The sequence below is a fragment of the Schistocerca serialis genome, chromosome 9, assembly GCF_023864345.2.
Source record: "Schistocerca serialis cubense isolate TAMUIC-IGC-003099 chromosome 9, iqSchSeri2.2, whole genome shotgun sequence".
NCBI classification, from domain to species: domain Eukaryota; kingdom Metazoa; phylum Arthropoda; class Insecta; order Orthoptera; family Acrididae; genus Schistocerca; species Schistocerca serialis.
In genome coordinates this window covers 458,951,260-458,976,027 of record NC_064646.1, presented here as the reverse complement: position 1 = coordinate 458,976,027, position 24,768 = coordinate 458,951,260, and the positions used below count along the sequence as shown (strand labels likewise).

Below are 24,768 nucleotides of genomic sequence, written 5' to 3'. Positions count from 1 at the left end.
CTGCCACAGCTGGTGCTTGTTCTGGCCGGCTCCCCCCTCCACTGCCACTGGCTCCGTCTTCACTGGCAGGGGGGGAAGCCGTTGCGTATTTGCGGCGCCTCCTCCGTTTCTTCTTCTCGCTCACTACGTCTGCTGTTTCTTCCGGTGGCTGCTCCACGGACTGAGGCGCGGCTTCTTCCTGTGGCGGAAGAGCGTCCGCACATTTCCCGCGTCTCCTTCGGCGCCTCGTCTTCTTGGCGTCTCCGTCACAAGTAGGACCCGCCTGCAGCTTATTTTCGTCCTGAGCATCTTCACTACACTTCGCCTGCTGCGTGGTGCAGCCATGCTGCTCCCCATTAGAATTCGCCTGGTCGGCCGGTTCTGCTAGCGCCGGAAGAGTGTCGGCAGTTTTCTTCCTTCTCTTGTAGTCCAACTCGTCTGAGTCATAGTACTCGTCGCTGTGGTAGTGCTCAGCACAGCTGCACACCTTGTCTGCCGATTCTATGGGCGCGCCCGTCGCGACTACCTTTCGTCTATTCGACTTCTTTCCACGTCTACCACGTTTGTTCTTGCCCATGATAAGAGAAAAAACGAAAAACTTTTTCCCGGTCGGTCGCAGAAAATCAAAACAAAAAGAGAAAAAACGAAAAAATTTCTTCCCGGTCGGTCGCAGAAAAGCAAAACAAAACTTCGCTTAAGAGAGTACAACACACGTCCACGCGATTTGCACTCCCCGACTGAACTGGCCGACACGTGCTTCCAGATCAAGTGGGGGACACCCTCGGGTTTCGTCGGACTTTTTCGGCAGCACTCGGAACAGCTGAAGTGGCGCGTGCACGCTTCCAGCGCTGTCGTATCAATTTCGACTTCGACCACATCTCAAACATGCGCAAATTTCCGGTGATGTGGATCGACCTTATTTCCCAGGTCTGTCCACTCGTCCGTTTAGTAAATACCATGTGAGCTTTTTATTTTGCACTCAAAAGGCCAATGGAAGTGACATCAAAATTATGTAAAGCTTTCAGAATGTATAGTCGATATCTCGATCGGCGAATCCGAGTACAAATCGAGTTGACGTGAAAGGGGCGTGGCTGGAGAAGTAGTCGGTTCTGTGTGTATGTGTTTGTCACATGTGACAGGAAATTGTTATGGAGAATTCTGTGAACGTGCTGACCGTATTAGACGCGTTTGAGGTATTGGTGGGACGATCGCTGAAGGAGGTACACGCCTTGGTAGTGATGGAGATATCCCTGGAAGATGAGATTAAGAAAATTCTGAACAAGCTAAGTGGCTACGGTTATGCGTACTTAGTGAGAAGATGCGTGTTCACTGCCAGTCCCTTCAGGTATGCTTAAACGTATGTAAGGGACTAAATTCGCCAGAGATTTAACACAATTATATCGTTGTTTTCCGTTTATGTCCTTCGGCTTCGTTAAAAATAATCATATGTAGTAAATGATGTTGGTTGCAAATCAAGAGCTTTTTTTTGCGTTTCTGGGTCCAAAAATTTGTATCTCCTCTCATAACACATTCATATCGCGTGAATAAATCATTGTCTAGGACGGGCACCCTTAAACAAAATTAATGAATATGCAGCAAAAAGAAAGAAATTTGCCTGTGGAGGTGGGTAACTAGGAATGAACTAAAAAAAGAAAAAGAGGCATTACAGTTGCCCAGGGTTATAAAAATGAAAGTTGTATCAAATTATTTTATTATATAGCGGTAGTGAGAAACAAGGTAGAAATAACATGGAGACTGCGAATGTAGGAAATAAACGAGATGGTAGAAACATCGTTATATGTATTAAACTTTAAAATTTAGCTCTAGTGTAAACATAAATACACCTATTTTTCATTGAACATATATAACAGCGTCCACATTCCAAACGCCAATCTTACTACTTCCCTCTGTAAGGTTCTTTGTAATGTACAGTAAACTTAGCGACTACACAATGTTGTATATTGGCCGTTAAGTTTTTAGTTCCTATATAGTTGTAAAAAAAATAAAACTGTTTATTTCACAGCTAACGACTCATATCACTCCCACCACACTGTTTGCATCTCTATATACGAAAAGCCGACTACTTGCCTCGAATAGTGAATTATATCCATTTGTGGATGACAAAATTGAATTTGATTGTGCTAGTTTATGACCTGTTGGGACAAGTTAATTGGCTTTTGCACTAAATTCCGTTTTTGGTATTTCATAATTCTATCATATATAGTGTATAGGCATACTACAACTTTTTACATCCATCTGTGGACAAATCCATTTTCATTTATCGGTAACATTATTGTAGAATAATTAAAACTGTTTTTCCAGATGGTACAGGCTTCTAATATAGCCATGTGAAGGCAATATGCTAGTTGAATTTTTTGACCTGGCGTTTTCAATAGAACCCCTTTCCAAAAATAATATACTGGCACTCTTGTTTGAATGGACTGGATAAGAGATTGCTGTTGCAGCCACTCTGGTAAGTAAAATAAAGCTGTAGTAGCTGTTATAAATATTCCCAATCAGAAAGCATAGTTGCTGGCAAGGACTTGTTAAATAAATTTTTTCGTTCATTTATACATAAAGGTGGACCAGTTTCAATCCTAAAAAGATGACTGATAGTGGTCACAAGGAAGAAAAGATGGTGAGCAACACTTGATGCTAAACGTGTCTACACAATAAAAATCAGCAGAACATTTCGTAAAAGTGAGTATCCAATTGAATAATGCAATTGAAGGTGCATTTCCTCTGCCTATAGTTTATCTTTGTTCAATTCTTTGTCTGCAAACATAACAATGATATCTCAGCAAGAAGGAAAATTTGGTTATGGCAGCAGATATTGAGCAAATTCTGGCCCTGTGGGAAGACAATCTTGGCTCATAAGGGAAAAAAGTTCTTAGTTGGTAAATTAAAATTTAAAACTCAGGAATTATTTCTTAAAAATCTCAGTGTATTTGATTATGGTAATAAACAATGTCTATCACTATTTAATGGGTTTTTATTCAGGCACACAGCAGATAAGTCACTGATGTTATTAAAGTTACAGCTAATCACTTCCTCCTTAGCCTCCTTAAGAAGTATTGTGCTGAAGAATTCAGCAAGCAAGTCTTGTAAAAGAGAACCATCATTTCTTGCATAAGACACATGACTTTGTGAATTGTGTAATGAAAAAGTATCCTTAAGTGCAAACTGAACTTGCCAAAAGCTCAATGGGTGATGGATCGTTTCCTGTAGTAAACTGTTAATATAAGGTTAATTTTGCAAAGCCTAATTGCATGTGTCAAGATTTCCAAAGTTGAAAATGCCATTGCAAGCATTACACTCTCTCTCTCTCTCTCTCTCTCTCTCTCTCTCTCTCTCTGTGTGTGTGTGTGTGTGTGTGTGTGTGTGTGTGTGTGTGTGTGTGTGTGTGTTGGCGTAAGGGAGTTTGAGTAGTGTGTAAGTCTAGGAACCAAAGACCTCAGCAGTTTGGTTCCTTAGGAATTCACCCACATTTGAACATTTCATAAATTAGTGAAAACTACTGGAAGAGCCCTTTATTTTGTGATGATGAGATGTGTTGATTTGGCTTGACTGCAACAGTTGCTCTGCACTTGCCACCCTTATATTACAAACTTCAGAGGATAGCAGGTATCAGGAGCCAACAAACCAAGGCAGCAACAATCTTAGAAGCCCAACTTCCTTATGGTAGGAACAACTTGCAAGGAAGTTAGCTAGACAATTTACAAATCTGGCATAATAATGGTAGAAATGGAGAAGCATTAAATGGAATAATCAATATACTTCCACAATGTGTGGAAGATTTAGTCATCAAACACAGAAGCTGATGGTCTTCTATTAAATCATGCAAGTCTCTAACTCAGGTTGCATGTCAGGACAAAAACGAAAATGGACAGAAGGAAGGAATAAAAGATGGATTCCTTGCTTGTACAAATGGGACGTGAAGTACCCCATCTGTCTGCCAAAGCAGATTTAGCTGCAAGAATATGTAAGTACAAATAAATCATACTGTGCACTATAACTATGATGTCAGTGAAAGAACTCTACTTGCAGTTGATAATGCCCACACAAATAACCTGTGTATGATTATATGACAGCCAGTAGGGGACAGCAAGATCAGCATAAATACAAATTAGTCACATGAATCTGTGAACAGAGCCATACAAGAAATAGTATATATTTCATTTTGTGTAAATATAACAAACCAGTGGTAAACACAATTTTGATTTTAAGTAATTGGTTCACAATATGCGTTTCTTCTACATAACACTGGATTCTCTGGCTTACGCAGGTTCCAGCTCTGTAGTCTGTTAGAAATAACTGTTTAGCCCCCCCCCCCCCCCCCCCCCCCCACACACACACATGAAAGCGTATCCTGCAAATCTTGCCTCCAATACAGATTCTTTGTCTTGCCTTAACTTCATTACAGTTATTACTTAAGGGTAATGAGGGGCCTGGAATGACTCAGTCTGTATTTGTCTGCTTTTACCATAACGTGATGCACAATTGGTCTTCTGGCTTGAAAGTTTAGTGATACTCTTGTGAAGTATCAAGAATTTCGTGTCTAAAGTTTGGTGGCAATCTGATGACAGCTCTTCTTTCAAGGTAGTTAATGGCTCATCATGTAGTGATTTCCCATTATTTCTTGTAGTTCTGTACACAATTCCCAAATGTTATTCAGTTGTTCTACCTATATGTATATCGAAATATAAATTCATATATATAGTTCCAGTAGTTATTAATGGTATTGCTATATTCATCATCAGTAATATTTTTCCAGTAGCTATTTTCTCACAGCGTAACAATCTTTTTGTTATATCAGCACCCTCCTCAAGCCATCTACCTTTGTTATCTTGCCCCTTCCTGTTCCAACAGTGAGGTTGTGTAGTGCCTAGTGTACTTCACTGAAGTTGGGAGGTGCAGTTGGAGTTTCCAGTCCAACCATTCAAATTTGAATTTCCTGTGGTTTCCTCGATTTCTCCTCCAGTCGGATGCCAAGATGATTCTGTCAGAAGACCAGTCACTTCTTTCCCTAACAAAATCAGAGCAAATATGGTCTCCAATGACCTTGGTTGTCCTGGTTTGAGAAGTATTGGTTGGGCATGTGCGAGGTTGTGTTGTCGTACTACTATTGTTTTAAATCCGAAGCGTCCCATCCCAACTGTTGGCTTTGACCAGTGATGTAAGGCTGTTGTGGTGTGATGTCATGATTGCACGGAGTTTGGTTTGTGAGTGTGGCGTGTTTGTAGGTGTCGTGTTGCTGTTCGTGATGCTCTCTTGTGGTGTGTTTAGGGGTTTCGTGTTGTGTGGTGTATTGGGTTGTTTGGTGTTATTGCTTGTTCTGGGTGGTTCTCATTTTAGCTGTGTGTGGAGATGAATTGTTTTCAGTGAGTTAACGATTTAGTGTTGTGTGAAAGTTATTGTAGTGCTTTTCACTGTAGGCCATATGTCAATTTGAGTAAATTAATTTGTTGCTGCTCTTTTTAGGGATGGATATGATGGATAAAATTAAGTGTGCGTTTGCATGCTGAGTTGGGGGTGAGTCTGTTGAAGTTGATTAAATTTCTGCAGCTGTTTGGCTTGTTGGCGGAGATTGTGAAGTGTGCTGTTTGTGGTCATGACATGAAATTGGCAAAAGTTTGGGCGTCTTGGACCAGGGACGGTTATATATGGCGGTGCCGTAGGGATAACATATGGTGCTCCATATGTCACGGTTCCTGGTTCGAGAAGTCTAGGTTGGGCATGCACTAGATTGTGTTGTTGACGTACTACTTTTATAAATCCTATGTCTTTGCACGCACGAGACTGGTGTGAGAGGAGTGTGCTTGACTGGTTTTTATTTTGTCGTGAAGTATGTTCTAAGTTCGAGTACAGGGGTAAGTTGAGTGGGCCTGGGGTTGTGGTGGAGGTGGTAGAGTTGCAGTTTGGGAAAAGGAAGTATAGGAGGGGTAAGTCTGTATTTGGTCTCTGGGTGTGGGGGGGCTGCTGTATCGGGGGTGGGTGTTTGGAATGTGTTTTTAGGGTTGTGGAGGGGCGGTCTAAGAGGGAATTAGTGGGGTTAATTGAGGAGTTTACAGAACTGGATTCTATTGTAGTTTCTGATGCTTTTTCTTATAGGGGACTGGGTGAGAGGGGGTAAAATCATTTAGTAGTGCACCATAGTTTAGAGTTTAAAAATTATGAGACAGGGGTTTGTACGAATACCATGGAGGGGATGTGGGGGGCCATTCAGTCAGTTCTTGGGAGGGAGAAGAGGCACTTTTCTAACCTTCAGTACCATTTAGATGAGTACTGTTGGCGGAAGAGCATCCCCGAGGGCTATTGTTTTATTTATGTAATTTTTTTTTTTTTTTCTTTTTTAAAAAGGGCTATCAGTAAGATGTACAGGCCAAAAGTGGTTGGTTTGTGTGGGTGAGTGGCTGTGGCTTGGGGGGGTTGTTATTGGTAGTGTTAGTGAGGGGGGGGGGGGGCAGAGTGTGTTGGTTTGTGATTTAGTTGTGGAGGATCTATTTTGTTGCAGGTTTTGTTGAGTTGTAGTGTGTGATAGATTTATTTTTTGTTTATTGGTATTTTATTTTGGGGTTGGATTGGGGTGGGGTGTAGGTGTGGGTGGGTTGGGTTTTTCTTTTCTTTTGTTTTGTGTGTGTGTGTGTGTGTGTGTGTGTGTGTGTGTGTGTGTGTGTGTGTTTCGTTGTATTTTCATGTTTGTTGTCATGTTTATGTAATGTAATAGGTGCCATATTGGAGTCGTAGTGGATGATCATTTCTGCCATATCTGTGACGTCATGGGTCAAAGCAGATGGGTTGAATTGGACACTTCTGTATTTCTGTAAATCTGTTACATATGCAGTTCTGGAAGCCTGTAATTATTATACTTAATGACAGAATGTGATACGGCAAAGGTTCCCTGTGTGGTTTTCTCATATGAGTCTACTTCTCATTTGCATTGACATATAAAGTGCAGGTATAGAAAAATGAGAAATGGAGACATTAATCTGTTTTATAGCACTGCTCATTGTCTGCAGGTAATTTGTCATTTTATAAGATCATTGTATACAGAATGGTGGGCGCATGGTAGAAGTTGTCACAGGCAGAGTTTGATTTTTTCATAGTAAAATTTCCGTACATGTTACATTTGCAATTTGCAATTAAATACTTCTGTAAAAGCTTCTTAAGACTATCCAATCATGATGTGAATTGTGGATACAATAAATAATTTAGACTGAGTGTTGCAAGGGAATCTTCGATGTTTGTGGTAGTACCACAATAATTTCCTAAGCCCTTAGTTACTGGTGAAAAGTATTGTGTGAACTGGAATGTACAAAATGAAATCTGTGTATTTTGGGAGGCATTGTTCTAAACTTTGATAAGACAGACTGACATATTGCAGCTAATATTGGATTAACACAGTTGGAGAAACCACATAAATTTGACATTCACTGTCAAAAAAATTAGAAACTGTATGGAGGGAAAATGTGTTGAAGAGTGTAGATTGAACACTTAAGTTTTATCAACACTCAAGCATTTTATTCACCATGGATCATTTTACAATGATATAGCAGAGTTAATACAATAGAATATTACTGCTCTTATAAATGTTACATGCAGCCTGCATAAGTAAAATGAATCTCTGCTGTATACCACTGTTAATTAGTATACATACAGATTACTGTGTTGAAAAGGACATTTTTCTCAACACCTTGTTGGTCATACATAGATTGTTGTATCTCCAAACTGCAGTCTCACTTTCATTAGGTTGTTGGCAGTGTAGAACAACTAATCCCTTTTGCAGTCAAACATGTAGTAGTAGACATCTACACATGAGTAAAAAGTCACCAGCTGATTTGTTCAGTGAAGTGTCAAAAAAATGAGTGCGTTGGCCACCAGGAGCGCACTGTGACTAAATGTATCTTTGCTGTAGTGTGATGCTCTGATTGTTTTGTTCCGACACTAACTTCAGTTATTTACCAATTATCATTTCGTGTTATTTCGTTATAAATTTGGATTGTTCTGCATGTGTAACAATGATCTAGTTTGTTTTAAAATAAATCGTGAGAGCATTAGAAGAGTTATGCCCTTTTCAGTTAATCAAGTTACATGGGTAATTTACCACTAAATATTCAACAATGGAAAATCCAGGATGGAGTGTAACAATATTATGAAAAGAATGGTTTGCTACTCACCATATAGTGGAGGTGCTGAGTTGCAGATAAACACAACAGACTGTCAGAAAACTTGCTTTCGGCCTAAAACCACACACACACACACACTGCAGTCTCTGGCTGCTGAGGCCAGTTTGTGTGTGTGTGCGTGTGTGTGTGTGTGTGTGTGTGTGTGTGTGTGTGTGTGTGTGTGTGTTTTTGCTCTCCCTTTTTGGCTGAAAGCTCATTTTCTGACAGTCTTTTTGTTGTGCCTATCAGTGACTCAGCATCTCCACTATTTGGAGAGTAGTAACTATTCTTTTCATAATATTGTCACTAGATAAGAATTATTTATCCTTTTTGTATTTCATGGGTAAAAAAATTATTTTACCGTTGACAGGTACAGTGGTCATCTTTCTCAGATGCTTTCAAAAGCAACGTCCAGGGCAGCTTTTTTGGATGTCTCTTATGCTGTGTGTAAGCAGTGAACAAGACAAAGTACTGTTCACGAAACGAGATTGCAGTTGCCGATTGTCTTCTGTGTAACTCAAGATAAGTTGCTAGCTGCACTGATTTTTAAGATATCACTTTAGAGCAATGTTATTTAAAAATTTAAGACATTGTATTCTTTTTCAGAAGACAGTTGCCTTCTCCCAGTTGCTAAAAGGCAATATTGTGTTCGCTCTTGTACCTCTTCCTCTTGTGGGAAATGTAATCCACACACAGTGCATGCACAGATGTAGTAGGTCCTACTGTTACAAAGACAACTGTGGTGCATTACCTGGTTAGGAAACATCAAGGTGTGTTAAGTGATATTTATTTGGATTTGTGCATATCTCTTACAGGAAAATTTTTAAAAAGTAAATTTACTTTGTTCTCTGCTTAAGGCAGACCGTATCAATCAAAGGAAAAATATGAAGATCATAAACAAGAGAAATTGCTCAGCTACAGTTGCAGTTAAATGCGTCAGTCTTCGCCAAGTTTTCTATTCGAGAAGCAAATAACTGGAAAACAGAAGTGAGTATCCAGTTCCTGAACTATACGTGCAGAAACAGGTTATCTAAGCCCTTCACTATCAATAATAATAATAATAATAATAATAATAATAATAATAGAATAGGCCTCCGGTATGTTCTGCCAGTCGTAAAAGGCGACGAAAAGAACAAACCACTAATAGGGCTAACCCCCCTTTTAGTGTGATTACTTGGTTCAGGACGGAACTAAAGAAGCCTCGGACAAGCGCCGTCATGGTTGGGGACGACGCTTGAACCCTATGCCCGCCCACAATGGTAACGACACTGCTAGCCAACTGGAAAATGATTTAAATCCAAATAGAGGTGTTTTGCTGGATATGCTTCCTGCAACCACCCTAGAAGGAAAACAGACAGAGGATGAGATGGTCAGATGAATTTAATAGACACCTCATGTTCTGTTATTACCAAGCAACAAACCTAGGAACCAACACAACTAGATACAGATCACAAGTATACACAACATTTATTACCAGATACCCGGAATTAAAATTTTTAACAGAACGACGACTAGCTGATCAGATCCGTGTAATAATAAAAAATAACAGGATACCCCAGTCAGAATTGGAAAACATCAAACAACAAGTACAACAAATACTGGAACAAAATTATGTGCAATCAGAAGAAGAAGAAAATACAGTAATGGACTCAAACATCCCAGAGAAAACAAACAAAGAACAAAACGTGTCAATTAAACAATCAGAGGAAAACGAAATCTTAAGACAGCCGCCAGAACAAGCACAAATAGAACACGAAGTGACACACATATTAGATATAGAAGATAAATCTCAGCTGACATATATAGAATACAAAGACACAAATACAGACATTAGGTCAATCTTGCATAGACCACCAAATAACCCACAAGTCGAAACAACAATAACAACAATAACAACTATCAACACAATCATACACAACAAAATAAATGAAAATACAACTATGGAAGAGTTACAACTACTGGTTTATGTAGGAGCACTCGCTACACTAAATATACACACTAGGCAGGCACACAGGCTACAGATCAGAATAGAAAAACTGAGAAAAGACATCGGACAGCTAACACAATTCATAAGAAATTAAATATCAGACAAAAAACGAAAAAGATTAGGTAAAATCTCACAACAAGAAGCAATAGAGCAATTAGATGAAAAGAAGCAGAAATTACAAGCATTGGCCAAACAACTTAGAAGGTACAAAATAAGTGAAAATAGAAGGAAACAAAACCAAACATTCAACACAAACCAAAAGAGATTTTACCAAACAATAGATAACACACACATTAAAATAGACAATCCACCAAACATGACAGACATGGAACACTTCTGGAGCAACATATGGTCAAACCCGGCATAACAGGCATGCACGGTGGATACAAGCATAAACACTCATACAAGATGATACCACAAATGCCGGAAGTGATAATTTTGCAACATGAAGTCACCCGAGCAATTAATTCTACGCACAATTGGAAAGCCCCTGGAAATGATAAAATAGCAAATTTCTGGCTAAAGAAGTTCACCTCAACACATTCACATCTAACTAAATTATTTAGCAATATGGTTATAATAGAGGGAAACATTCCACGTAGGAAAAATATATCTAAAAACAAAGATGATGTGCCTTACCAAATGAAAGTGCTGGCAGGTCGACAGACACACAAACAAACACATACACACAAAATTCAAGCTTTCGCAACAAACTGTTGCCTCATCAGGAAAGAGGGAAGGACGAAAGGATGTGGGTTTTAAGGGAGAGGGTAAGGAGTCATTCCAATCCCGGGAGCAGAAAGACTTACCTTAGGGGGAAAAAGGACGGGTATACACTCGCGCACACACACATATATCCATCCACACATATACAGACACAAGCAGACATATTTAAAGACAAAAAAAAATTATTTAACAGTTACATTGCAGACCCATACACATTTCCTGATACACTTACACATGGAATAACCTATCTGAAACCTAAAGATCAAGCAGACACAGCAAACCCAGCTAAATATCGCCCCATAACATGCCTACCAACAATATACAAAATATTAACTTCAGTCGTTAAACAGAAATTAATGACACATACAACACAGAACAAAATTATAAATGAAGAACAAAAAGGCTGTTGCAAAGGAGCACGAGGATGTAAAGAGCAACTGATAATAGATGCAGAGGTGACATATCAAGCTAAAACTAAACAAAGGTCGCTACACTACGCATACATTGATTACCAAAAAGCTTTTGATAGTGTACCCCACTCATGGTTACTACAAATATTGGAAATATACAAAGTTGATCCTAAATTGATGCAGTTCCTAAACATAGTAATGAAAAATTGGAAAACCACACTTAATATCCAAACAAATTCAAATAATATCACATCACAGCCAATACAGATTAAGCGTGGAATATACCAAGGAGACTCATTAAGTCCTTTCTGGTTCTGCCTTGCTCTGAACCCACTATCCAACATGCTAAATAATACAAATTATGGATACAATATTACTGGAACATACCCACACAAAATCACACATTTGCTATACATGGATGATCTAAAACTACTGGCAGCAACAAATCAACAACTCAACCAATTACTAAAGATAACAGAAGGATTCAGCAATGATATAAGTATGGCTTTTGGAACAGACAAATGTAAGAAAAATAGCATAGTCAAGGGAAAACATACTAAACAAGAAGATTACATATTGGATAACCACAGCGACTGCGTAGAAGTGATGGAAAAAACGGATGCCTATAAATATCTAGGATACAGACAAAAAATAGGAATAGATAATACAAATATTAAAGAACAACTAAAAGAAAAATATAGACAAAGACTAACAAAAGTACTGAAAACAGAATTGACAGCAAGAAACAAGACAAAAGCTATAAATACCTATGCCATACCAATATTGACCTACTCATTTGGAGTAGTGAAATGGAGTAACACAGACCTAGAAGCACTCAATACACTTACACGATCACAATGCCACAAATATAGAATACATCACATACATTCAGCAATAGAAAGATTCACATTAAGCAGAAAGGAAGGAGGAAGGGGATTTATCGACATAAAAAACCTACATTATGGCCAGGTAGACAATTTAAGAAAATTCTTTCTAGAACGAGCAGAAACTAGCAAAATACACAAGGCAATCACTCATATAAATACATCGGCTACACCACTGCAATTTCATAACCACTTCTACAACCCTTTAGATCACATAACATCAACAGACATGAAGAAAGTAAATTGGAAAAAGAAAACACTACATGGCAAGCACCCGTATCATCTGACACAGCCACACATCGACCAAGACGCATCCAACACATGGCTAAGAAAAGGCAATATATACAGTGAGACAGAAGGATTCATGATTGCAATACAGGATCAAACAATAAACACCAGGTATTACAGCAAGCATATTATTAAAGATCCCAATACCACAACGGATAAATGCAGACTTTGTAAACAACAAATAGAAACAATAGATCACATCACAAGCGGATGTACAATACTAGCAAATACAGAATACCCCAGAAGACATGACAATGTCGCAAAAATAATACATCAACAGCTTGCCTTACAACATAAACTTTTAAAACAACACGTTCCTACATACAAGTATACACCACAAAATGTACTGGAGAATGATGAATACAAATTATACTGGAACAGAACCATTATAACAGATAAAACAACGCCACATAACAAACCTGACATCATACTCACCAATAAAAAGAAGAAATTAACACAACTAATCGAAATATCCATACCCAATACAACAAATATACAAAAGAAAACAGGAGAAAAAACTGAAAAATACATCCAACTGGCTGAGGAAGTCAGACATGTGGCATCAGGATAAAGTTGACATCATACCAATTATACTATCAACTACAGGAGTCATACCACACAATATCCACCAGTACATCAATGCAATACAGCTACATCCAAACATATACATACAGCTACAGAAATCCGTAATTATTGATACATGTTCAATTACCCGAAAGTTCCTAAATGCAATATAACACATACCGTACAGTTAAAAGGAAGTGACGCTTGATCAAGGTCCGCGTCACTCCATTTTTCACCGGACTTAACGTCTGAGAAAGTGAAGATAATAATAATAATATTTATTCAACATCGAATAATCAAATACAATCCCTAGAAATAATACAGTTTCAGGACATCATACAGATTATTCTTCTGAATACGTTAGTCATAATTTATTGATACCTTTGTATGGTGTTATCGGTTTTTCTGAAGCAAGAATAGGCTATTTTCCTGTGTCAAAAATATGGTTTGGATGTTATTTAAATAGCATTCACAGTCCATATTCTCCCAAACATAACTGTTAATTTTATGTAATAAAAGCTTAAAAATCATTAAATATCAAGATTTGGTCATGTGATCGAAAACGCTCTGTAAATGGTGATGCCACAGACTAAGAGTAAGATGAAGCTATACGTGTGTTACAGGAGTGTCAGTCAGTTACAAATATTTTACGTACTTTCTCTGTAAGCAGTTTAGCAGTTCAATAGTTCAATGATGTAAAGAGCAATTACAACTTTAAGTATCAATAGAAAAGAATATTGTGAATGCTGATAGTGGAAACCTCGCAAAAGTTGATGTGATCGTGCTCCACCCATGTAGAGCGGATATGTGCAACAATGGATATTCTTTCCCCTGCTCAGTGCAACATCATAAAAACTTGCTCAAAAGTAAGGAAATGTAGAACTTTTGCAAATGAATCTGTATATTATAACTAGATTGTTGACTATCAGTCTTGGCACAAGCACAATAAAATAAATCTTGGTATAAATCTTCATGCTGATTTCCTGTATAGAACATACTTGGTAGAAGTACTACTGGCAACAAGTGCTTGGTGGCACAACGCAGAGTGCATTTGATCATAGATAATGAGATCACATGTTCGATTCCTGGTAAGGGCATTTTTAAGTTTTACATGAAATATGAAAATAGCATTAGCAAGAACTGATTGTAGTGGTTGTTTTGATTGTGGGGGTGTATTATTTATAGCTTCACATTAATCTTAGTTTGAGAAATGGCCAACAGAGGATGAATGCATTTACTTTGTGAACAAACAATTTACTGTTTTGAAAAGCATTGCTAGTAGTGAACCTATCGCCACAAGCCCACAGTACGAGGTGTAAGACAATGAGGTTTTCTATACAAAGAGGTATAAAGCACATACAACTTGCAGGTAACACAAACGTGAGGGCTGCGAAGCTTTAAAGTGTAAACTAACATCAGTGTCTGAAACACTTACTTCAGCATTATGTAAGGTGACGAAACTTCAAAAGTTTGCCGGCCGAAGTGGTCGTGCGGTTAAAGGCGCTGCAGTCTGGAACCACAAGACCGCTACAGTCGCAGGTTCGAATCCTGCCTCGGGCATGGATGTTTGTGATGTCCTTAGGTTAGTTAGGTTTAACTAGTTCTAAGTTCTAGGGGACTAATGACCTCAGCAGTTGAGTCCCATAGTGCTCAGAGCCATTTGAACCATTTTTTTCAAAAGTTTAAACAATGAGGATCTTAGCCGTACAGTACAAAGATTTAAAAAATGTTTTTAATAAAGTAAAAAATGAGTTGTCACGGTAACCATAAAATATCCTTCTGAACATGCTGTGCGCCGAACAGCAATTGCATATGTAAGTGCATGTAAACTGCAAGGGAAAAAACAATATTCCATTTCTGATCGGTGTGGTGAAGCTTCCAAATTATGATTTGGTTTTCATATGAGAGGGCTGTCAGTCATTTTATAAAGAAGTTAAAATATTATTCTGGGTTGGATTTGAACCAGTGATCTAGTATATGCATCATCTTCTAAATTTTGATGGACTACTGCTTTAACAACTGAGCTACTGAAGAATTTATATTTAGTTGGGTAAAACAGCAGCTTTCATCAATACTTTAGTTTTGTTGAATGACACTATCCTTCCTTGTAACAGTGCAAGAGCATACCTCTCAGGTAAATTAATGTTGACTTCACTGTGCAACACAATTTTAATAAAGTTTGTGAACTTGTCCATCAATATGGTGGCAAGTTGCCACTACAGTGCAACCATATTTTATGCATTTTTCATTTTCTGGGACACTCAAAAACAACTTTCCAGGAGTTTTTATAGATGTATTTGCACAGTATGGCATTACAAACCATTTGTAACCCTTTTTCCAAAACGAAACATGACTGTGAATTAACATTGACAGGAGGAGGAATATGTCACAGGCATATTGTGCCCAGCTTATTCTCCGAAGAATAAATGCTACTCTAAAGGAATTTTCTACACGTTTAAATAACTTGGTACACCCGAGAATAGTTTGAATTCAATCTCACTGTATTTTCATATAATAAGTTTTCATACATTAAAACATTTCCGGTAAGCTTGACACCTTCCAGTCCGACAGAACCTCTTACAATCATCTTTTTATAAATACAGTCTATAAATCTCTTAGTCTAACAAGACATCTGTCCATACATTACGACAGTATGAGAGAGAATGAATGAAAAAGTCCCTTCTTTACTTTAAACAACAATGAAATGTTCGCACAATAATGTTTCACGTCGCACGGAATACAAGGAGTTTATTCCTTGAGCGGGCTGTGTAACTTCTTAGGCGGGCTCGGCGGCTACCTGCTCGCGCCGATCATCCATCCGATACACTTCTGTCCTGCACACCCACAATTGTGGGGCAGTAGGCATAGTTCTACTTTACCACGCGTATCTCTAAAGTAATGCATGTCAGTGGAATTGTGTGTCTCTAGAATCGAACGCATGGTATTTTATACATGTTCATTACGTACATTAATATTGTATTTGTATAACATTACTTTATGCTTCCAACCGTTTTCCTTTTATCAATTGTGTAATATATAACTCTTTTTCCATTTTAATACCATTATTATCATTGATCTTTTGATAAATTTAAACTTTGAAAGGACAAGGATCTTTCTGTTCCCTTTCCAATCGTAAATTGCTGTTATTTGCTCTTACTTCACGTACTACTTTCTCTAAGTATGGATTTTTTCACTATTTATTACAATCTGGAGGAACTCTGGGTCAATAAAGATGTTCTCTTCAACACATGTCACTTCACACAAATATAACAATGTGAGTGGAAACAAGAATCCAAATTTAGTAGAATAATCTCTCCAAAATGTGACTTTTGTTCCAATACTGCCCTTTTCCTTTAGGCACAGTACCTATACCTCACATACGGGTTGATACTATGAAAACACCTTCTCCTTCCATTATGGTAGGTATGCCCCTTTAAACAAAGTCCTAATACACTATGGTACAAGTCAGTCCCCTTCATGGTGCCCCTCCCCGCATAGTATAGGTCAGCCTTCCTTGGGTCTGCCTACCTGCCCTTTTTCATCCAATTAATTCTGGGTGCACTCTCCTTATCCTTCATGAGTAGGCATCAAAGTCCATTGCCCTAGTATACATCTTTATGTACACTGATTCAAAACTACCTGGATAAATTATCATCTTACTTTACCCCTCACACTTGCTTCACACCACTTCCTTTAACCCTTTTTGAGTCCTCCATTTCTCTTCCAGTCCTAAGTTTCCAGGAGACACCATACTTGGGAATATTATTTAATATATCTATATTCTTACTTATACTCTGCTTGTCCCACCGTCACATAGTCATTAGACTCGCATCAAATCCAAATCCATTATCCTACAATTTGTCAGAATAGTTGTTAGACTGACACCAATTCTGCTCACTTAAATATACGCTGTAACATGTTCTCCTTCTCCAATGTACACCTACTATGATGTTAAACTGGTATGAAAGGGGTAGTTTGTGTTGTTGCCCCAGATGATGATTATGCGAATATTTTGTCAGGATTTGTAAGTGGTGGGTCCTTGAGGTATGGCAATATGCGAACACGAGAAGTAAGTTTAAACAGTTTTATTAACAAAGACAGATTATAAAACATGCATGCTATGCACGCCCATCATCACTTTGTCTGACATCATAACACCGGCTAATTACGGTTGTATTGAAAGGCTCCATGGTGAGCTAAGGCAAGAGACACATTCGCGCCCGAGGCCGCACTAGTTAATACTGCGCGCTGCGGACGGCGGCCAGTCGCATACTCCTCCGCGTCACACTGCGACCGGAAAAGCATATCCACTGACAAAGCATATTGTCAGCATTCCCGACAGGTCAGCTGGTGAGCGCGTGTTAACGTACCGTACTGCTGCGTGCAATCTGTAGACTCTTACACTGTCATCATAACCATGAATACTCTGTTATTTCCTATATAAATATCCCTGTACATAACCATGACCACATACTTTTATGTGATGTGGATCTGTCAACTCGCATAACCATGTGTGCATACCTATCATTAGGCAAATGATTTTCCCCCTTCAACACATGATGGTTCCCACAGTACCTTAAACTGTACTCTCTTTCTGTTTGTGTCTTTGTGTTTCACTGTGTGTATGCGTATATGTAGTCCTGTAGCCTGATTCTTCGACCAGCTTATGTAAAATAAGTTAAAGGTTATAGAAAACCATGGAAATTGATGAGGACTTCAGTGATAGAAGTGTATGCATATGAACAGAGGGAAAGGTAGATTGGTATTCAAAAGAGAAGTAAGAAAGGAAAAAGTAGAAATGGTGGCTAAGATCGAAGTAGAGAGAGAAGATAGCCCCAAAGGCAGGAAACCCTTCCCACCCCATTCCCCAGGATCCCCACTTGGTCGTTAATTGAGTGAGAAGCCGGAGTAGGTATGATGTTAATGTCTCCTGCAAAATGGACATTCTCACCTTCACCTTTGAAGTCCCCGAAGAAAGATCTCCTATGGAACGGCAAATGGTGAAGAATGTCGTACTTGCGTGTGAGGGTTTTTGTGCATGTGCATGCGTGTTAACCTTGGGTACCTACACTACCCACCCCCTTTCAAAATCAATACAAACCCTCCCCATTCATATGATCTCACCAAAAGTTATAAAATAATTATTAAAATAGTAAATTATACCCTACAACAAAATAATTATTTTACCAGTTAGCCACCTCACATTATATCTTATACACACATAAAATACCCTGTTCACTTTGTCATCTAGGTATCATTCTTCTTAAACAGTACCATCATATTATATCTTCTCCTAGAATGTTATTCTGTTATTTTTATACCTCATCCTTAGAGGTCACTGGTTACCGTGACTCATTAAATTAGTCATAACTGTGCAATCATAATCAGTCACTTAAATACTAATATGATAAGATAGTTTAAGAGATTATAAATAGATTATAGAATAGTCGAAGATTTGGAGGGAATTCGGTGTAGGAAAACTAATGTGGAAGTAACACCGAACCCAACTTGGGAACCGACTGTCGTCACTGCGCCCATTAACACAGAATGTTAAAGTCCATGAGGAGTATACCACTTTATATGTTTAACATTATATTTTCCTTTTTTTTTCTCCAGTTGTAAGATCCACTAAAAATAAGGTTTTTGGGTGGATTACTGATTGTACTCGGTAAGGCCCCACATACTCTTGAAAAAATTTGAGTTTTTCTTCAGTGCAGAGCTCTGAAGATCTTTCACTATGACCAGATGATCTACCTTATATTGAGGTTCTATAGCCTCATTATGTTTGCTTACTCGTTGTCGTGCTCTCTTAACTAAGTTCTTAGCAACTATTGTTTGATTCAGTTTGTCATCAGTAGCAGTTTGTTCTGGCCATGTAAAACGTGTAATAAGTGGTTCACCTATAAAGGATTTACCTACTACTTCCAATGGTGTTAGTCCAGTTGATAAATGAGCCAACTCATTTATAATAAGCTAAATCTCTAATTTTTCTCACCCATGATGTATGGTTTTCATGGCATAATTTCCCAATTTCCTTCATAACTCTTTCACACAAGTTAGAAGAAGGATTGTAGTTGGTTATTAGTATTTGATGAATCCTTTCCCACGCTAAAAATTCTTTAAACTAGTTACTAGTAAACTGAGGTCTGTTGTCAGAAAGAAATGGTTTTGGTTTGCCTACTTCGAGAAAGTACTGTTGTAGACAATGTGTTGCTGTTGGTGTGTTTGCTTTTTTAATTGGATAGAATTTAACATACTTTGACCAACACTATGAGGACAAAAATGTAGGCCACTCCTCCTTTTCCTTTTGGAATTTGTTCAAAGAAATCTGCAGCAGTTAGATCGTGTAACACTTCAGGAATAATTGGGTACATCTTATATTTAATGTGAGAGTTAGCCTCTTTTACTTTCTGACAAATCTCAAGCCTTAATGACTAATGCCACTTTATGTCCCAGCTTTTTAAAGTAATAGAACTTACTCATATGTGTAATGCATTTCTTTATACCGAAATGTCCATAACCCTTATGAATGTATCACACTAACTCATCTTCCACTAGACTTGGTGTACATAAACGCCAACATTCAGTTGTCTTACTGTCTCTCCGGAACAGATTATATCGCACAATCTTCCACCTTCCCTGTTGATTAGGTGGTATTGATTTCCTAACGCAGATAGCAAAGATATCTGTAAAATAAGGGTCATGTTGGATGTTCTCTGTAATTTTCTGAGCTATCTCCTGCACTTTGTTGTGTGAATATTCTAATGTTCGAAAATTAATTGCAAAGATTAAGACAGGTCCTTCTGAAAGTTTTAATTCTTTCATCCCTACTGGTACCAGAGACAAAGCATCGGGTACAATATTCTCTGAACCCTTTATATAATGGATCTTAATGTCATACTCTGGAAGAAACAACATCCACCGCATTAATCTACTTTGTAGTAATTGGCTAGTCATTAGAAATGACATAGCTTGGTGATCTGTATAGACATATATTTCGGATCCCCATATCATTGTTTGGAATTTTTGTATACTCCATACTGTGGCTAATAATTCCTTTTCTGTTGCCGTATAATTTAATTCATGTTTGTTGAGACTCCGGCTAGCAAAAAAAATTGACCTATGGTCTATACTGTTCAACCCCCATTCACCTTGGAACAGGTCTGCGGCTATGCCATAGTGTGATGCATCGGTTGAAATCCTAAATGGTTCACCCATTACTGGATGATACAGTATCAGTGATTCTGATATAGCTTGCTTTGCCTTTTCAAATGCTTCCTGTGCCTCTTGGTCCCAACACCATGGTACTCCCTTTTGTAACAAATGCAGAACTTAAGAGTTGTTAAACTATTTACTGTGTACATAACATCTTTACTTTGTACATAACATCTTTAATACCCTGCCATTCCAAGAAATCCCTTAAATTGTCTTATATTTCTAGGTGGTTGACACTCCTTAATAGCCTTTATACATTCTGGATTGGGCTTAATTCCTTACACACCTATGATATGTCCTAGTAATCAAAAATTTTAGTTCTTGGCTTGCAAAGTGTGACTTGGACAACTTTACTGTAATACCTCTTTCTTTAAATTTTTTAAGTGGTTTCTTCAAGGTTTGGCAATGCTCTTTCCAGGTGGGTGATGTTATCAATATATCAACTACATATGTAATTAAATCCTTTAGTAACAATCTACCTATCGCTTTGCCAGTGCGCGTATAGACACTGATACCGAGATAGTTAATCCAAATAACACATTAAAATGATATGATTTTCCATCAAATAAGAATGCTGTATATTTCCTTGAATCTGGATGTAACCGGATCTGCCAGTACCCAGCAGTCATGTCCATCAAGCTAAAGTACTGTGCTTTCTCGAATTTGTATAATAACTGGTCGATGTTCGCGGGTCTATCTCTTTCGGTTTCTATATGTTTGTTCAGGATGTGCGCATCCAGCTTGAGCCGCACACCGCCTGTAGCCTTTTTCACAACTACCAAGAGATTATTTATAACACTTGTACGGTGTTCTATTATCTGCCATTTTATTTACTTCAACTGCTTCTTTTAAACTCACTGGTACAGTTTACAGAAAAATGGTATGTCATCTTTGATCTTAAACTTACATATGTAGTCATTAATACTACCTGTACTATCCAAAAATACCATCTTGTATTCTAATAGAATTTTGGCTAAATATGCTTTCTGATTGTTGGTTAATATTGGGGATCCATTTACATTATTTTGTATGTCAGCTTGTTGTGATGTATAACTTGCGTTTTCCATCTCCAGTCACAATTGAGCTGTCACAGTTAATTGTATACTCTGGTGTTAAGTTGTTTCTGTATCAACATAACTGTCTGCCAGAAACTTAATACAATATTTATCTTCCCTGAGTCCGAAATAAAGGCAGCTCTCTTCAAAATTCAATATAACATTAAACTCAAAGAGCCAACCTAAACCTAATAATACCTCTCTATTAATATTTTCTACTACCAGAAGTGTTTGCTGGAATGTAATCTCGCCGATGTTATAGCTTACTTGGGTTTCATATTTAACAACCTTACTTTTAGTTCCATTTATACCGATTATAAATACTCCAGTTACTGGTAATACAGCTAAGTTATTGCTAGTTCTTAATGTATTAAAGAATCCACTAGAAATAAGTGATACTTCACCACCAGAATCAATAAATATGTCCACTTGAGAATCTCCTACTTTTCCAACTATAATCGGTTGTGGATTAATTGTAGTTATGCTAGGTTCTTCTTAGTAGTAACCATTCTTTTGTTGGTACTTTATGCGTAAAGGAAACACAATCATTTTGAGGTAGGCCTCTTAATGTTTCTCTACAACCTGAGTCCTGGCCCTGGGTCCAGATCGCCCTACGTTTTCCTCACTGGCTAGTTACTAAACCTTGGTGTGACATTTCCATTTTGAGCCCTATATTCGTAGGTGGATGTCCTTTCTGACAATTTTTATTACCCCTATACCACTTATATCTGTGTACAGTAGTCAAATTTGTCTAGTGTCTTTCAAAATTACTAGAGTTATGAATATTACTCCTCTAATTTTGATTCTCAATCGGATGCACATTTTCATTTCGGTCTTTTTTGTCTCTTTAAGTGCGTCTACAAAGGGTAATATCTCTTGTAAAGGATGAGCCAGACAATAGGAGATTTTACTTTATTGTATGAGCCTCCAAACGGTAACTTCATTTTTCCATTGTGGTCAAGACATGGCTGGCAGTGTTAGCTGTCTCTAATTTCTTTCATCCCACAGTCTAGTAACAGGAAGTCAGCATCGAGGACGGGCACATTGGACAGGCGCCCCTCTCATGTGCTTACGAAGTAACGCCACCCCAGGTGTCGCTTAGCAGGCAACGCTCTGGAAAGTTCCATGCCGCCCGCATGGTTTGCTCGGTCCTGACCAATCAGGGCGGAGGAAGCCGCTTGGTTCGTTGAATATACCCAGCCGCGCGCTGCAGCAAGGCAGCCCACGCTACTCAGCCATGTGACCTGGACGCCGCTGCGCTGCCCGTTGCCTGAGTTCAAGGGGCCTGCACTGCACGACCAGCTGGGTCGCCGTCATCCGTCGACGCGTCGCCCGCCGTTGTCCACCACCGTCGTCCGCCGCTGTCACCGACGCGCCAGGGGCCTGCCGCCATCGCAAAATGACTGAGCCAGCGCCGTCCGCTGCCAACACATTTGCCACTGCCCGAGGGTCTGGACAACTCCGCCGCCACTGCTGCCAGCCAACCACCGCCCGCCACAGCCACTGCACCATGCCGTCGCCATCACCAATGTGTCGCACCACTTGTATCGCCATGTAAGTCGCTGCGATGCTTTCAACATTAGCTTCGGCGATTGTCCGCTGTTGAGTTAGGAAACTCTGTGGCCATCCTTTTCTTGTAACAATTATTACTTTTTTGGTCACTAACATCCCATAAATTCGTAAACATGCCGATAGGAACATGAGCGACAGAACAGGATACTCCAGCAGGGGCACCTGCCTCGCAAGACCCGCTTGAGGCCATAAATGCACAAATGCGCCAGTTATTCGCACAAAATAAGAGCTACTTGAACAAAACGGCATCTTAAATCAGGCGCTGGAAGCTAGTGCGCAAACTTCCATACCTGTGGCTAGCTCCACTCCTGTAACAAATGCTCAAACAGTGGCAACTGACACTAATTCTGTCTCTATTGCTAATGCTACAATTTCTGCTAACAAGGCAACCGTAAGCAATTTTCCTGCGGCTGATTTCATTCCCACTTTTTCTGGGAAGTCCCACGAAAATGTGGCTATGTTCCTACAAAATATTCGTTATGTGGGTTGCACGTGTGCCTGGCCGGATGATCTATTGGTCAATGTAGCCAGACTGAAGTTGACAGGGGAAGCCCGAATGTTTATAGAAACGGTGGACGAATTGCATGACACGCATGTATTTGAAGTATTGGCCCGTGGATTGACTATGCGTTATTCCGATACCGGAGGTACCGGATATTACAGAAATCTATTATCAACCCTTAGGCAGAAGCCTAATGACGATTTTGATGCCTTTGCAGATCGCATATGAGCAGTATCTTGTCGTACCTATAAGCTAGGCGAAAGTACCAGTGAAAACAGCATTTTGTGCTCAGAAGCGGAAGCGCATGCAGTTGATGCATTTGTTTGCGGTATTGACCCCCGCATCGGAGAAGAAGGCAAAGCAGCCTCCCCCACTTCTCTGTTTGAAGCTGTTTGTTTGGCAATGGTATGCGAAGAGGTATTGCGTTTTTGCGCTGCCGAAATGCGTCCACCGAACCCAGTACCGGTCCCAGCAAAAGAAGTATTTTGTCAGCATTGTGGGAGGCCCAACCATACGGCAATGCGCTGTCGCGCGTTGTATTGCACCATTTGCCAGACAGTAGGCCATGCTAATGTTTGCCTCACAGTCACCATTTTCTAATCAGATGCGCGGTGACCGCCGCAACGCGGGGTCAAATCAGGGAAACGCATGGGGGGGGGGGCAGGTTCCGCCTCTCACCCGCGCCCCCGACAAAAATAATACACCCGGTTAGGACCGAAAAATGTAAAGAGGTGGAACACATTAGTCTAGTTGGCGTACTCAGGAACAAAATAGTTAGAATTTTAGTTGATACTGGTGCTCAAGTTAGTGTATTGTTTCTGGAGAAAAATGATCAAAGGGTGTTGCAGCCACCCCAGTACCATATCAGTGGCCTTGGAGAGGAAGTAATTGTCCCTGCACGTTCGTGTATAGTGAATCTGGAAATGGTCGAGGGTAAATACAGACAGAAGATGGAAGTAGTAAGACTAAAGAAGGGTGAATTTGATATCATACTAGGGAATGACTTCCTGCACCGTTATCAGGGGATAGTGGATTATCGAACGCGAACTGTGCAGTTCGTCGAAGCAATTCACCGATTTGGCAGTGCGCATCCCCATCAGATGTGAGGGAGCTGTGAAAGGCGCCGTTCAGTCTCCCGTAAAACCACAGATGTGGGCAATAAAAACCACTAACCCTGTGAGGATAAAAGGCGGAAGTGGAAAGATTATCTGGATAGATGACAAAAATCAAGAACAGCCTAAGAGACACTCTGGTTGACCCGCTCACCCAGAATGATGTTTTAGATTGCCAGTCAGTACATATAAAGAGAAGTATCTGCTGACCAGAAAGGAGACAGAAGGGTTTTGCGATACCAGTAATTATAGATAATTTTGGTGTAAAAGATGTGATACCGAAGGGTACTATTGTTGCCAGTGGACAGG

The 24,768-nt window shown here is 39.3% G+C and overlaps 2 long non-coding RNA genes across 3 annotated transcripts in view; both read left to right on the top strand.

Annotated features, from left to right (window-relative positions):
* The first annotated feature begins 1,162 nt into the window (after window positions 1-1,162).
* LOC126418921 (uncharacterized) lies at window positions 1,163-8,660 on the top strand. The gene is made up of 4 exons (XR_007575911.1): window positions 1,163-1,324; window positions 2,302-2,452; window positions 2,560-2,679; window positions 8,515-8,660. It is a non-coding gene; the product is annotated as an uncharacterized LOC126418921 (long non-coding RNA).
* A 3-nt stretch (window positions 8,661-8,663) lies between these two features.
* Window positions 8,664-24,768, top strand: part of LOC126418920 (uncharacterized) — a 28,257-nt gene continuing 12,152 nt past the window's right edge. Inside the window, exons 1-3 of one of the 2 annotated variants that reach the window (XR_007575910.1) lie at window positions 8,664-8,898; window positions 9,002-9,131; window positions 22,282-22,827. This is a non-coding gene — a long non-coding RNA (uncharacterized LOC126418920). Of the gene's footprint in view, window positions 8,915-9,001; window positions 9,132-22,281; window positions 22,828-24,768 lie in introns of both variants that reach the window. The other variant, XR_007575909.1, reaches the window with a different exon arrangement.